Source organism: Bos taurus, chromosome 16 (assembly GCF_002263795.3).
Source record: "Bos taurus isolate L1 Dominette 01449 registration number 42190680 breed Hereford chromosome 16, ARS-UCD2.0, whole genome shotgun sequence".
Lineage (NCBI taxonomy): Eukaryota > Metazoa > Chordata > Mammalia > Artiodactyla > Bovidae > Bos > Bos taurus.
In genome coordinates this window covers 30,756,956-30,770,037 of record NC_037343.1, presented here as the reverse complement: position 1 = coordinate 30,770,037, position 13,082 = coordinate 30,756,956, and the positions used below count along the sequence as shown (strand labels likewise).

Below are 13,082 nucleotides of genomic sequence, written 5' to 3'. Positions count from 1 at the left end.
GTATTCTATAATAAATGTGTTGAAGGTGGCATTTTTTGTACATGTCTTCTCACTAGATGGTTTTAATGTATGTATGTATATATATATAGCCTTTTACTGTATCTATTAGACCATTTTCTACCAATATCAGCATTAAAAATTTCCTTCCATTGTCACTTTGGCTTTCATTTCTAACCAGTGATTTTATGGGCTAGTCCAGTCTTACATAGCTTTTTTGGATCTTTACATCTCACTCCATTAATGTATATTAATATACATCATATAACAATGTTGAGTAAGACATCTAGCTTTATATTACTTTGGTTACAGAGTATTTTTCATCTGGCATATAATTTAGCAGTTAAAATTTGGAGCTATGGACTTTTTTTGCCTGAATCATAAGGCACCCTTGCGAAAAGGCAGCCTCTGGTTATTTTTTGATCAGAACCATGTGGGTCTAGAGAGTTCTGGATACCTTATTATGGGACACCTTAGTGTAGCACCACTTTACATACGGCCTGTGTGAGGCTCTGGAGAACAAAATGGGCTGTCTCATCTGCTCTCCTACTTCTTTGGCTGGTTGAGAAATATGGCCATTCTATCCATATCCTGTTTTTTATTTGTATTTGTTTATTTGGAGTAAAATATGAAACTTTTCAGTTTCTACAAATCCTTGTTTATTCAGTAGGGCAATTTGACAACTTTTTACTGTAACTCATCATTTGGCTTTCCAATTAATGGATCCCTTTTTCTTTGCTTTTTCTTAGTAGACGTAAAGCAAAAAAAATTTTGATGAGAGATTTGAAAGCATTTTCTTAAAAGACCTAAGTGTAAACCCGTGACATATACAGCGCTATTTGTATGTAAATTGATTCACTCTGTAAACATAAGTCAAAAGTTATTTGTTCCTTTCTAATGTGACTTTGTGATGCTTTTAAGAACTGAGACCTAGTTGCGTATGTGTAACAATCGGTCATAGCTTCAAGATTGATGGCCCCTTTTATTTCTTCCATGATCTTATTCCAGTTACCCTAGGTGTGATTATATAATTTCAAGTTATTTAGTACTTATTATCCAGTGAGCAGATATGTGTGGAATTAGTATTCCTAATGCATTTGAAACATATGATTTACAAAACTTAGGGACACTTTTTATACAGATTATTTTTTAAATTATTTTATATACCTTTAATAAAATGAGTTTAAGATTGTGAGAAAACTGAATTATGAGTTGTAAAACCTAAGTTCAAATCTTATTACTTCTGGTTCTTGGTCACTTGGTGAGTCTTAACTATTCTGTATTTTAGTTTCCACATCTGTGTAATGATGATGTTCATCTCCATATATCTATAAAATTCCTTTTTGAGCTGTGAATTTCTCAGATTTCTGAATCAAGATGGTACAGTCTAAACTCAATTAAAACTTGGTAATTCCTCTCTAGTGTATCTGTTGAGTTTTTCATGTGTAAGCAATATACTGGTACATTTTTGTTTTTAAATGTCATCTTTAACTGGGGTACTGCAAAAGCCCTCTGCAAACATTTCTTCCATCTTATGTTTTGCCAATCCATTCTGCATGTTAGGATTAAAAAGGCAGAGAGTTTATAGTTAGAGATCTAGACATGAGCATATTTACTCTTTTCACTATTTAATTCCAAGAGTCTACATAAATAAAGTCTCACAGTTTTGCAGATAAGTACTTTTCTAATAATAGAATAGCTTCTCAAATGTGATTTGAAAGACATATAGAACATGATGTTCAACCCCAAACCAGAAGTAAGTTTTTTATAGCTGGGTGCCCTCTCAACAGTTGTTTTTTAGAAACAGACATTAAGGTGAATTTATGTACTACTATGCTTACAGGTGGTGCTAGTGGTAAAGAACCCCCCTGCCAGTGCAGGAGACCTGAGAGACGTGGGTTCAGCGCCTGGGTCGGGAAGATCCCCTGGAGGAGGGCATAGCAGCCCACTCCAGTATTCTCGCCTTTAGAATCCCATGGACAGAGGAGCCTAGCAGGCTACAGTCCACGGGGACTCAACAGACATGACTGAAGTGATTTAGCACACATGCATACATTATGCTTAATTTGTAGTTAATTTTTCATGTATCCAGTAGCTAGTACTAGGGGAAAAAAATTGGAGTAGAAGTATTAGGAGACATCATTATTTGCTGGTTTTCTGAAGGCCACATTTCTGTAAACATGCTAAAACCTGGAACTTGTCCCCAGGAAAATCCAGTTGTCATTATATTACGAGAATTTTTTTTTCCTTAAGAAAATGGAATCCCCTTGATATAGTCAACTAAACAGGGTTTCAACCTGCATTCCATCAAATTTTCCCTGTGGCTAAATCTGGTGAAGCTTTAGGTAAATATCCTAAAAACAAGTGAAAATCAATATATTTTTTATTTTTTATTGAATTATAGTTAAAACCAATAAATTTTTAACAGCTTGATTGAGATATAATTCACATACCATATAATTCACTCATATAATAAAGTATGCAATTCAGTGCTTTTTAGTATATTCAGAAAGCCATGCAGTCATTACCATGGTCAGTTTTAGACAGTTCAGTTTATTTTCATTACCACAAAAAGAAACCCTGTACCTATTAACAGTCATTCCATTTACTCTGCCCTGAAACAGCCTATAGGAGCTCTCATGGGCATTCATTTGTTAAATTCCCCTGGAGTTTCATGAAGTTCATTTCTTGAAGTACTTTTTCAGATCTGTTATATATAAAATCTAAGTGTTAAGTTTAGGTTACTCAGAGAGTTGTGTGCCCTAAGTGAGCCTTTAATGTGAAAGGAGAAAGTAAATAATGGTTTCTGAGTTTAAGACAGTCTGGCTGGATACCGAGGTGCTTATATAATAAGGTAAGCTTATAGAACCAGACTGTGGCTTCATGTGGCTCATTAAATTTTCTGAAGTTCTGCTTCTTTAGGAGCTCAGCAAAGCAAGTAAGCTGAAAGAAGTGCTGTTCTTTCCTCTCAAGATAAGTGTCCTTTCTGGTATCTGAGAAGAAAATAAGGATATTCTTTTGAATATGTTTATGTTAGAGTCTGCTATGATGGCACATTCTTACTAAAACACTTAAAACATAGATGATTTAGGTAGTGAAAGGAGTGGTCTTTGAGCCTTGTTTGAGTCCCATCCCCCAAAAGTCATGAAGTATTAATAGTAATTTTCATGTCTTCAGTCGTTCAGTTGTGGCTGACTCTTTGCCACCCTATGAACTGTAGCCCACCAAGGCTCCTCTGTCATAAAATAAAGTTGTGGCTATTGTTATGTCTTTCCTTCCTTATAGTGACATTGAAAAAAAAGTTTTCATTGCTGTGATTTCATGTTATGATTCTTAGAACCATTGCATAACTAAAATTCCTCAAATCGCCTGTGTATGCTAGTGCCTGTCTTGGCCATGAATTTGGGAAATGAATCAGAAATAAATTTCAATATATCAGTATGCAGTTTCTATGCTAAATTTGCTGTGCTTTGTTCCTTCCAAAATTTCCTCTTTCAAAGGTTCAAGTTAGTGCTGTGGAAATAGAAGAGTGCTCAACATTTAAATATCTTCAGTTGTTGGCTAAACACATTTAAGCAGTTAAAAGGAAATATTCCTTCCTTTTCCTTAACACTACATACTAGTATTATGAGAGACAAGGTTGAAAAATGAGTCAGCTCCTTTCTGACCTGACCTGGGGCCAGAGGGTTATCTTATGTAATTATAGTGTAATTACTGACTGCTTGGGGCAACGCATTCTCCCCCTATGCCCTCAGGTGGCAGCCTCTGCCTTTAGAGGAGCAGCACAGCACTGTGGTTAAGCTCTCAGGCCACAGTCAAGCTGCCCTGTGACCTAAGGTAGGTGACCTGAATCCTCTCGACCTGGGTCCTTATAAATTAATGGCTAAGGATTAAATTAAAGACATAATAGAATGACCCCAAGCACTTAGGAGACACTACAAGTAGTAGCACAGTTTTCAAGATTGAATTGTTTTCTGATAGGATAATTATCTTTGTCAGCTAAAAAGAATCACAGCCTAAAGGTTGAGAATCATACTTTCTTTGACAGACAAAACTGAGACCTTAAGCCCAGGATGCAGCCTCTCATACAGCTCTACAGAACTGCTCCAAATAGGTAAGGGAGGAGCCAAGATAGAGTTTTCGCAACAGAGGCCAGGTAGTGGGAATATTACAAGATCACTGTTAATTAAAGAAAAAAAGACATCTCAAGGAATTTAGTGCTTTTCTACAAATGGGAAGGTGCAAGGGCTTGCTGAAATCATCCATTTGACGTGCACCTCGGCTCCCTGGGACCAGTGTTCTGTGCTTTCTTGTTCTGACTCTCTGGGTACCTCATTGGGGTGGCTGCAGTGGCTGGCTACTAGATAGTGGGCATCCAGTTTCTATCCTGAGTCCCTCAGGGTTCACCCTCTGGGCAGCTGTAATGTGATGGCTTGATGGCTGCAACATCCTGTGTTTACTGATATGACAGGTGGAATTTTTTTTTCTCTAACAGCCTGTGGGAGCTCTCATGGGCATGCATTTATTAAATTCCCTTGGAGTTTCATGAAGTTCATTTCTTGAAGTACTTTTTCACATCTGTTGTATATAAAATCTAGTAATTATTAATAGAAGTGAAGCCAAAATTCTGGAACTTAAGAATACAGTGATTGAAATGAAAATTTCACTCAAGAGGATTCAACAGCAAATTTCAGCAAGCAGGAAAAAGAATCCGTAAACTATGTCCAGAGGGATGGATTTAAATTAAAATGCTCTGAAGAGTACTACTGTATAATATTTTTGTATGATAGAAACTTTGAGGTGTACATACTGTTGATGAAGAAACATCACCTCAATCTTTGGGATGTAATATTATTTTTGTCTTAGAGATGGGGGGAGGGGAAAACGCATAACTATTGCAGGCTCATAAAGATACGTCAGTTGAGGAGTTTAAATTCTATAGAGCTCCAGGAAGACAGTTTGGTAGACCCTTGAAAAGTTAAACATAGAATTAAATCCACCAATTCTACTTCTAGATATGTACCCAGAGTAATTGAAAGTAATGCCTCAGATACCTGTATATCAGTGTTCAGGGCAGCATTATTCAAAGTAACCAAAAGGTGTTAACACCCCAGATGTCCATTGATAAAATATATAAAGAAAAAAAATATATATATATATGGAAACATTGTTCAGCCTTAAAAGGAGTAATAATCTGATACATGCTGCAACATGGATGAATCTTGAAGACATTGTGCTGAGTAACACAAGCCAGACGCAAAAAGACAAACATTGTGTTGCTCTGCTTACATGAGGCACTTAGTCTAGGCAAATTCATGGAGACAGAAAGTAGAGTAGAGCTGTTGACTTGGAAAAAAAGTATAGCCTAGAAGAGAGATTGTTTAATTTGGCAGACTTTCTGAGGATTTAAACCCAGGAGTCAACCTTTTTCCAGAGAGACTATTCCCAAGAGGTAAGGTAAGCACTGGGAAACAGAGCAATTTTTGCGACAAAAACCAGATGAAAAATTACCGTTAAAGGAAACTAGAAAACGTTAAATAAAGAAAACACTCAGTGAATTTATAGATTTTCTATGTATAGGAAGATGTGAAAGTCTGGGCTCACTGAAATCATTTCTTTGATCAGATCAGATCAGATCAGTCGCTCAGTCATGTCCGACTCTTTGCCACCCCATGAATCGCAGCACACCAGGCCTCCCTGTCCATCACCAACTCCTGGAGTTCACTGAGACTCACTTATCTAGGGCCTGTATCTTGCTTTTTTCAATCCCAAATCCCCTCAGGATGCACCACTGGGGAGAGGCTGCGGTGGCTAATATCAGTGGCTGGCAGCTTGTTTTTGTCCATCCTGATTTCTCTCAGGGCTTAGCAGCCGGGCAGCTACAGGGGCTAATGATGTGATGGCCGCAACATTCTTTGTTTACTGATATGGCAGGCAACATTTGTCATCCACAGAGGATTCCAGGTGTAAAGCAGGAGGGGAATGAGGAGTTAGTTTTAATGGGTACAGAGTTTTTGTTTGAGTGATGAAAAGTTCTGCAAATGGTAAGTGGTGAATTACAACATTGTAAATGTAATGTCACTGTATCATACAGTTCAAAAGGGTTAAAATGTTAAGTTTTATGTTATACATAAAAAAATCACCAAATAACAATTCATAGAGTTCCAAATTCACTGTCATGGACATATTTAATTTAATTTGATTGCAGCTCACTGAGTTTTAAAAACAAAAGTTCTTAAACATTTTCTGAGCAGTTGGTGTATGAATGCCACCACGATACCTGCTTTGTATGAAATATCTCATTTAATCTTCTTATTAAGTACCATGATTAGTCTCAATCTCTAGAGGAGAAATCTGAAAGCACAGAGAGAAGTAACTTGCCCAGGATTGTACTGCTGACAGGTGACACTCTCAGGATTTGATCCCAGGCAGTCTGACTTCAAACTGAGCCTGATTGTTAAACTGTGCTATTTGACATTTTCTAATTTTGAAGTATGTTTAAAGAAAAGTTCTGTTTCATGTCTGACTGAACATACTTTGCCACAGGACCATTTCACACACACTTTCTCTCTGAGTATGTTGCAGCCTTGCTTCTTCAGAACAATTCCTGCCAAACAGCCTTAGCAAGATGAAACAGGATCAGAGAAAAGGGTGTTGGTTCACCCTGAAGGAAGTGGTAGAGTTTGGTTTGTTTCATTAATTGTCTCTGAATCCTCAGATTCTTTATTTGATCTAGCCTCAATGTAGTGGAGAAGGACTGTCAACAATTGGGTCAAGGAAAGTTTTGGCTTTTTTGCTTTTTATTAACCTAGGATAAAAATACCTATGTGCTAAGTCGCTTCAGTCTTATCTGACTCTCTGTAACCCTGTGGACCATAGAAAACCTACCAGGCTCCTCTGTCCGTGGGATTCTCCAGGCAAGAATACTACAGTGGGTTGCCATGCCCTCCTCCAGGGGATTTTCCCAACCCAGGAATTGAACCCACTTCTCCTACCATCTCCTGCGTTAGCAGGTTCCTGGAGTTCTTTACCACTAGCACCACCTGGGAATCCCCAATGACATCTTTTAGTCTTCTGGATAGTTTCTTCCCATTTAGCCAGAGCAAACTGATTTAAAAAGCCTGAGGACTCCCTTTAACACAAACTGGAAGTTCAAAGTTCAAGCCTCATCAAGTATTCTCTTAAATACATTAAGCCAATCACCATTCCCTGTCCTCTCAAAAATCATCCTGCCTCTTGTTGTAATTTAGACATTCAATCATGTTCAACTCTGCCACCTCATGGACTGTAGCCCACCAGGCTCCTCTGTCCGTGGAATTTTCCAGGCAAGAATACTGGAGTGGGTTGCCATTTCTTTCTCCAGGGGAAAGTATTTTTTTTTTAAGCAGTGAATGTAGTTTTGTTTCCTAATATCTTTCTTCGAAACTCAATGTTCTTAGTTGAAAGTAGATAGATCATGGAATTGTGAATAAATAGCAGTGTTAATTTCAGTTCAGTTCAGTCACTCAGTTGTGTCCAACTCTTTTCAACCCCATGGACTGCAGCACGCCGGGCCTCCCTGTCCATTACCAACTCCCAGAGTTTACTCAAACTCATGTCCATTGAGTCAGTGATGCCATCCAACCATCTCATCCTTTGTTGTCCCCTTCTTCTCCTGCCTTCAATCTTTCCCAGCATCAGGATCTTTTCAAAGGAGTCAGTTCTTCACATCAGGTGGCCAAAGTATTGGAGTTTCAGCTTCAGCATTAGTCCTTCCAAGTGTTTGCTATGACCAGTGCGTTCTCTTGGCAAAACTCTGTTAACCTTTGCCCTGCTTCATTCTGTACTCCAAGCCCAAATTTGCCCACTGCTCCAAGTATCTCTTGACTTCTACTTTTGCATTCCAGTCCCCTATAATGAAAAGGACATCTTTTTTTGGGTGTTAGTTCTAGAAGGTCTTGTAGGTCTTCATAGAACCATTCAGCTTCAGCATTATTGGTCAGGGGCATAGGCTTGGATTACTGTGATATTGAATGGTTTGCCTTGGAAACAGATCATTCTGTCATTTTTGAGATTGCATCCAAGTGCTGCATTTCGGACCCTTTTGTTGACTATGATGGCTACTCCATTTCTTCTAAGGGATTCTTGTGCATAGTAGTAGATATCATGGCCATTTGAGTTAAATTTACCCATTCCAGTCCATCTTAGTTTGCTGATTCCTATAATGTCTGTGTTCACTCTTGCTATCTCCTGTTTGACCACTTCCAATTTGCCTTCATGGACCTAACATTCCAGATTCCTATGCAATATTGCTCTTTACAACATCAGACTTTACTTCCATCCCCAGTCACATCCACAACTGGGTGGTGTTTTTGCTTTCTCTCTGTCTCTTCATTCTTTCCGGAGTTTGTTTTCCACTGATCTCCAGTAGCATATTGGGCACCTACCAACCCGGGGTGTTCATCTTTCAGGGTCCTATATTTTTGCCTTTTCATACTGTTCATGGGGTTCTCAAGGCAGGAATACTGAAGTGGTCTGCCATTCCCTTCTCCAGTGGACCACGTTTTGTCAGAACTCTCCACCATGACTGTCCGTCTTGGGTGGCCCTACATGGCGTAGCTCATAGTTTCATTGAGTTAGACAAGGTTGTGGTCCTGTGATTGTGGTTTTTTGTCTGTCTGCCCTCTGATGGAGAAGGATAAGAGGCTTATGGAAGCTTCCTGATGGGAGAGACTGACTGAGGGGGAAACTGGGTCTTGTTCTGATGGGCAGGCTTCCCTGATAGCTCAGTTGGTAAAGATTCTGCCTTCAATGTAGGAGACCCCGTTTCAATTCCTGGGTCAGAAGATCCACTGGAGACGGGATAGGCTACCCACTCCAATATTCTTGGATTTCCCTTGTGCCTCAGCTAGTAAAGAAGCCTCCTGCAATGTGGGAGGCCTGGGTTCAATCCCTGGGTTGGGAAGATCCCCTGGAGAAGGGAAAGGCTACCCACTCCAGTATTCTGGCCTGGAGAATTCCATGGACTGTATAGTCCATGAGATCACAAAGAGTCAGACATGACTGTTTCTTTACCTCTCATCTAAATGAAGTTTCTTAGGAGAGTCCATATAGGGTATATTCCAGTTTAACAGATAGAAAAATAAAGGATTAAAGAGATTGACTTTGCCTAGAGTTGCAGAACTAGAAAGCAGTTGATTTTTGAATTCACAGGCAGGCACTTGACTTCAAAGCCAAGGCTCTCATTTAATCTCTGATTAATTTCAGTTGCTTTATCTATAATGTTGTGAGGATTTAGTGGCTTAGTGAATATGGGCTTGTAGTCTACTCTGTGGTATGTAACGTTTAACCAACATTTTCCCCAAGAAGTGTTGTAAGTACGTGCTGTTTGTCAGGCACTGTGCTTACTGTTGATGTCACAGTGATGAAACATACCTCTACTCTTTAAAAGCTGACTGACCAGGCAGAGGGACCAGCATGAACAAAAACCAGATTGTTTTCTAAAGTCACACTAACCTGCATATAAGAAAGCATCCTTATACTCTGAAGTAGTAGACAGTATTTGAAATGATTGAACTTTTATTGTTTTAATTTGAAGTATAGTTTTATAATTTTGTGTTAATTTCTGCTATGCAGCAAAATGATTCAGTTATATAAATAGACATTGTTTTTTTAAAGTATTCTTTTCCATTATGGTTTATCATAGGATACTGAAATATAGTTCCCCATCCTATACAGTAGGACTTTACTGTTTATTATTCATTCATATATATGTGTATATATATATATATATACATGTTGCTGCAAATGGCATTATTTAATTTTTTTATGGCTGAGGAACATTCCACTGAATGTATGTCCTACATCTGCCTTATTCCTTCGTCTGCCAGTGGACATTTAGGTTGCTTCCATTTCTTGGCTATTGTGGATAGTTCTGCTATGAACGTAAGGGTGAAATACATTAAGCCTTTCAATAACCTTTCTTCCATCCCCAAACATCCCCATCAGCCTCGTTTACATCATTACTTTCACTGTTTGATCCTGAGTATAGTCATTGCTTCTGTCTTTACCTAGACCTCGATGTCTCATTGTAGCACCTTTTCAAACCCCATTTTGCCTGTGATAGTTTTCCATTATCTTGATTAATTACTACCTCAAGTACTCGCTATGAGATTTTTACCTTTAAGTTATCTGGTTACATCATTCTCCCTGTCACGCAGAGAAACAGTTAATATCTCTTCAATATATTAACAAATGGTAGATCAGTGCTAGATTGTTAAAGGAGAATACTGCCGGTAATTTAGTGTTAGAGTACACTCCTAATGAGTTAAGGTCAGGGGTCCCAGCACTGGTGTCCCCCAGGTGTGTCTCTTGACCACCACGAGAGACAGATTCTGAGTTGAATAAAACTACGTGTCAAAACTGACACAGAATTCAGTTATGAATTTTATCGTATGATAAATTGAGTAAAATCTCTCAGGTAAGACTACTCCTCTAATCTCTGGCCCAAGGCAGTTACAAGTAATTTTTTTTTTTAAAGTGTAAAACCTCAATAGGTACATGTAAACTGTGATGTCTATTTTAGAGCTTGACGAAGTTGACAGATATTAAGTGAAATGAAGGCCTGTGATTTGACTGTCACCACCTACGTATACTTATAAAAAGAACACCAAATTGGTTAATGGCAAGTTTTAACCGTAGCCCACAGATGAAGACAAATCGAATTTTTTGTTCCTGTCTGTATGTATAGATTCATATCTGACACAAGAAAGCTTCATTTATGTTGAATGACAGTTTGTAGTGAAGGTGAAATTATATGTACCAGTATATGTTCTGATTTGGCTTTTCTCACTAATGATAAATATATCTTTACTGTTAAAATATGTCTTTACCATTAAAAGAAAACTTTTAATGTATTAGAATGAATTTTCCTATTAACTGATTGTAAGACCAATGTGACATGAAAAATAATTAATTTGAAATTCACATGGAAAAATACTGGAACTTCCGTGTTATGACATAAATGCTTTGTTATGACTACTTTAAAATGTTTTAGTACATTATGAACGTGTCAATTCACAACATGCTAGTCATTCTGAGTACTTATGGTTACGCAAGTATTTATTTTCCTTACTGTCTTTACTAAAAATAAGTTCAAGCATGTTCAAACTTATAGTACTGGTGAGTAATAAATAAGCAATTTGATATTCCAACATAGTTTTTATCATTCCTGTTATTCAATGTGACAATAGAAATATGAGCTTCATTAGCTTTATTTACACTTTCTTCTTAATGTTGTCTTCAAATTACAAAAACAGTACTGTCTCAGAAGTGCTTTACAAGTCCTGTGACCTTTTTAATTCAAGTGACAGTAAAGCCTCAGGATATTATTTTAAGATGCTCTTTGGGAGGATACCTGCCTTTTACATTCACTGTCTCATTTAATTCTCACAATAGTTTTATAAGATGGTAGAACACCCAGTTTAGAGATCGCTTGGGAGGCTAGGGAGTGAAGGATTGACTGATGTGCCATAGGAATAGCTAGTAAGTACTGGAAACAGAAACGGCACTCGGGGCTGCCCTTACGTCCCCTGTCCTCCTCCTCCCAACTTTTTGAGAATAGTTTTCTCAATGCGAGTTTTTTATCCTAGCAATGTGAAATTAATCAGGATGTATTTTAAGTAGTTTAAAAATTGATGTAGCTAGAACTTGGCCAACTATTGTTTTCCTATTGAATTTTATGTGTAAAGTATATCCTTGTCACTTGATTACGTGTATGATAACAATTTATGTTTCTTTGGTAGTGGGGGTTCAGTCACTAGTCGTGTCCAACTCTTGCGACCCCATGGACTGCAGCCTGCCAGCCTCCTCTGTCCATGGGATCTCCCAGGCAAGAATCCTGGAGTGAGTTTCCACTCCCTTCTCTGGCGTCTTCTCCACCCAGGGGTCAAGCTTGTATCTCCTGCATTGCAGGCGGATGCTTCCCCGTCGCGCCACCGCACGTTGTTAGTCGCTCAGTCATGTCCGACCCTTTGTGACCCCATGGTCTGTCCACGGAATTCTCTACACAAGAACACTGGAGTGGGTTGCCATTCCCTTCTCCGGGAGATCTTCTCAACCCAGGGATCGAACCAGGGTCTCCTGCATTGCAAGCAGATGTTATTTTTTTTTACCCTCTGAGCTACCAGGGAAGCCCCAAAATTATTTCCCTAAAAGCTTAACAACACTGAAAACAGAAACCCGCTCTTTAGTGTGGAATGTTACATAATTCTTCTTTGCAAGGCCGTTCAGTTATTTTCTTGCAAACTCTGATATGCTTCTGTTTATGCAATCCACAGTTTATGCAAAATAGTCACAGGGGTTAAAAAAAATACAGCATGTGGGGTGTGGAGCAGCTAGAAGATACTTTTATTACACAGGTACTCTTACCTTCACTTTTCTTAAATGATTGAACAGCCTTGTTCACAGCAGCATTTTACATTTCATTTATTTTAATTGTACATATTTGGGGTGTACAACATGATGATTTGATACACATAATGCAGTTAAACCAGTTAACATGTCTCATCTCGTAGTTGTCATTTATTACTGTGTGATGAGTGCAACTAAAAGCTACTCTCTTGGTGTATTTTCAGTGTTCAACGCAGTATTATTATGTAGAATCATCATGCCTGTATATCAGACTTCTAGATTTATTCATCCTACATAACTGCAGCTCTGTACATTTTTTTTAATTTATTATTATTATTATTTTTTACTTTACAATATTGTATTGGTTTTGCCATACATCAACATGCATCTGCCACAGGTGTACACGTGTTTCCCATCCTTCCCACCTCCCTCCCCATACCATCCCTCAGGGTCGTCCCAGTGCACCAGCCCCAAGCTTCCTGTATCCTGCATTGAACCTGGACTGGCGATTCATTTCTTATATGATATTATACATGTTTTAATTCCATTCTCCCAAATCATCCCCCCCTCCCTCTCCCACAGAGTCCAAAAGACTGTTCTATACATCTGTGTCTCTTCTGCTGTCTCACATACAGGGTTATTACCATCTTTCTAAATTCCATATATATGCGTTAGTACACTGTATTGGTGTTTTT

At 38.4% G+C, this 13,082-nt stretch overlaps 1 protein-coding gene across 4 annotated transcripts in view; it reads left to right on the top strand.

Moving 5' to 3' along the window:
• The window catches only part of CNST (consortin, connexin sorting protein), a 98,272-nt gene that overhangs the window by 32,096 nt on the left and 53,094 nt on the right, over positions 1-13,082 (top strand). The gene's annotated exons all lie outside the window — the stretch shown is intronic.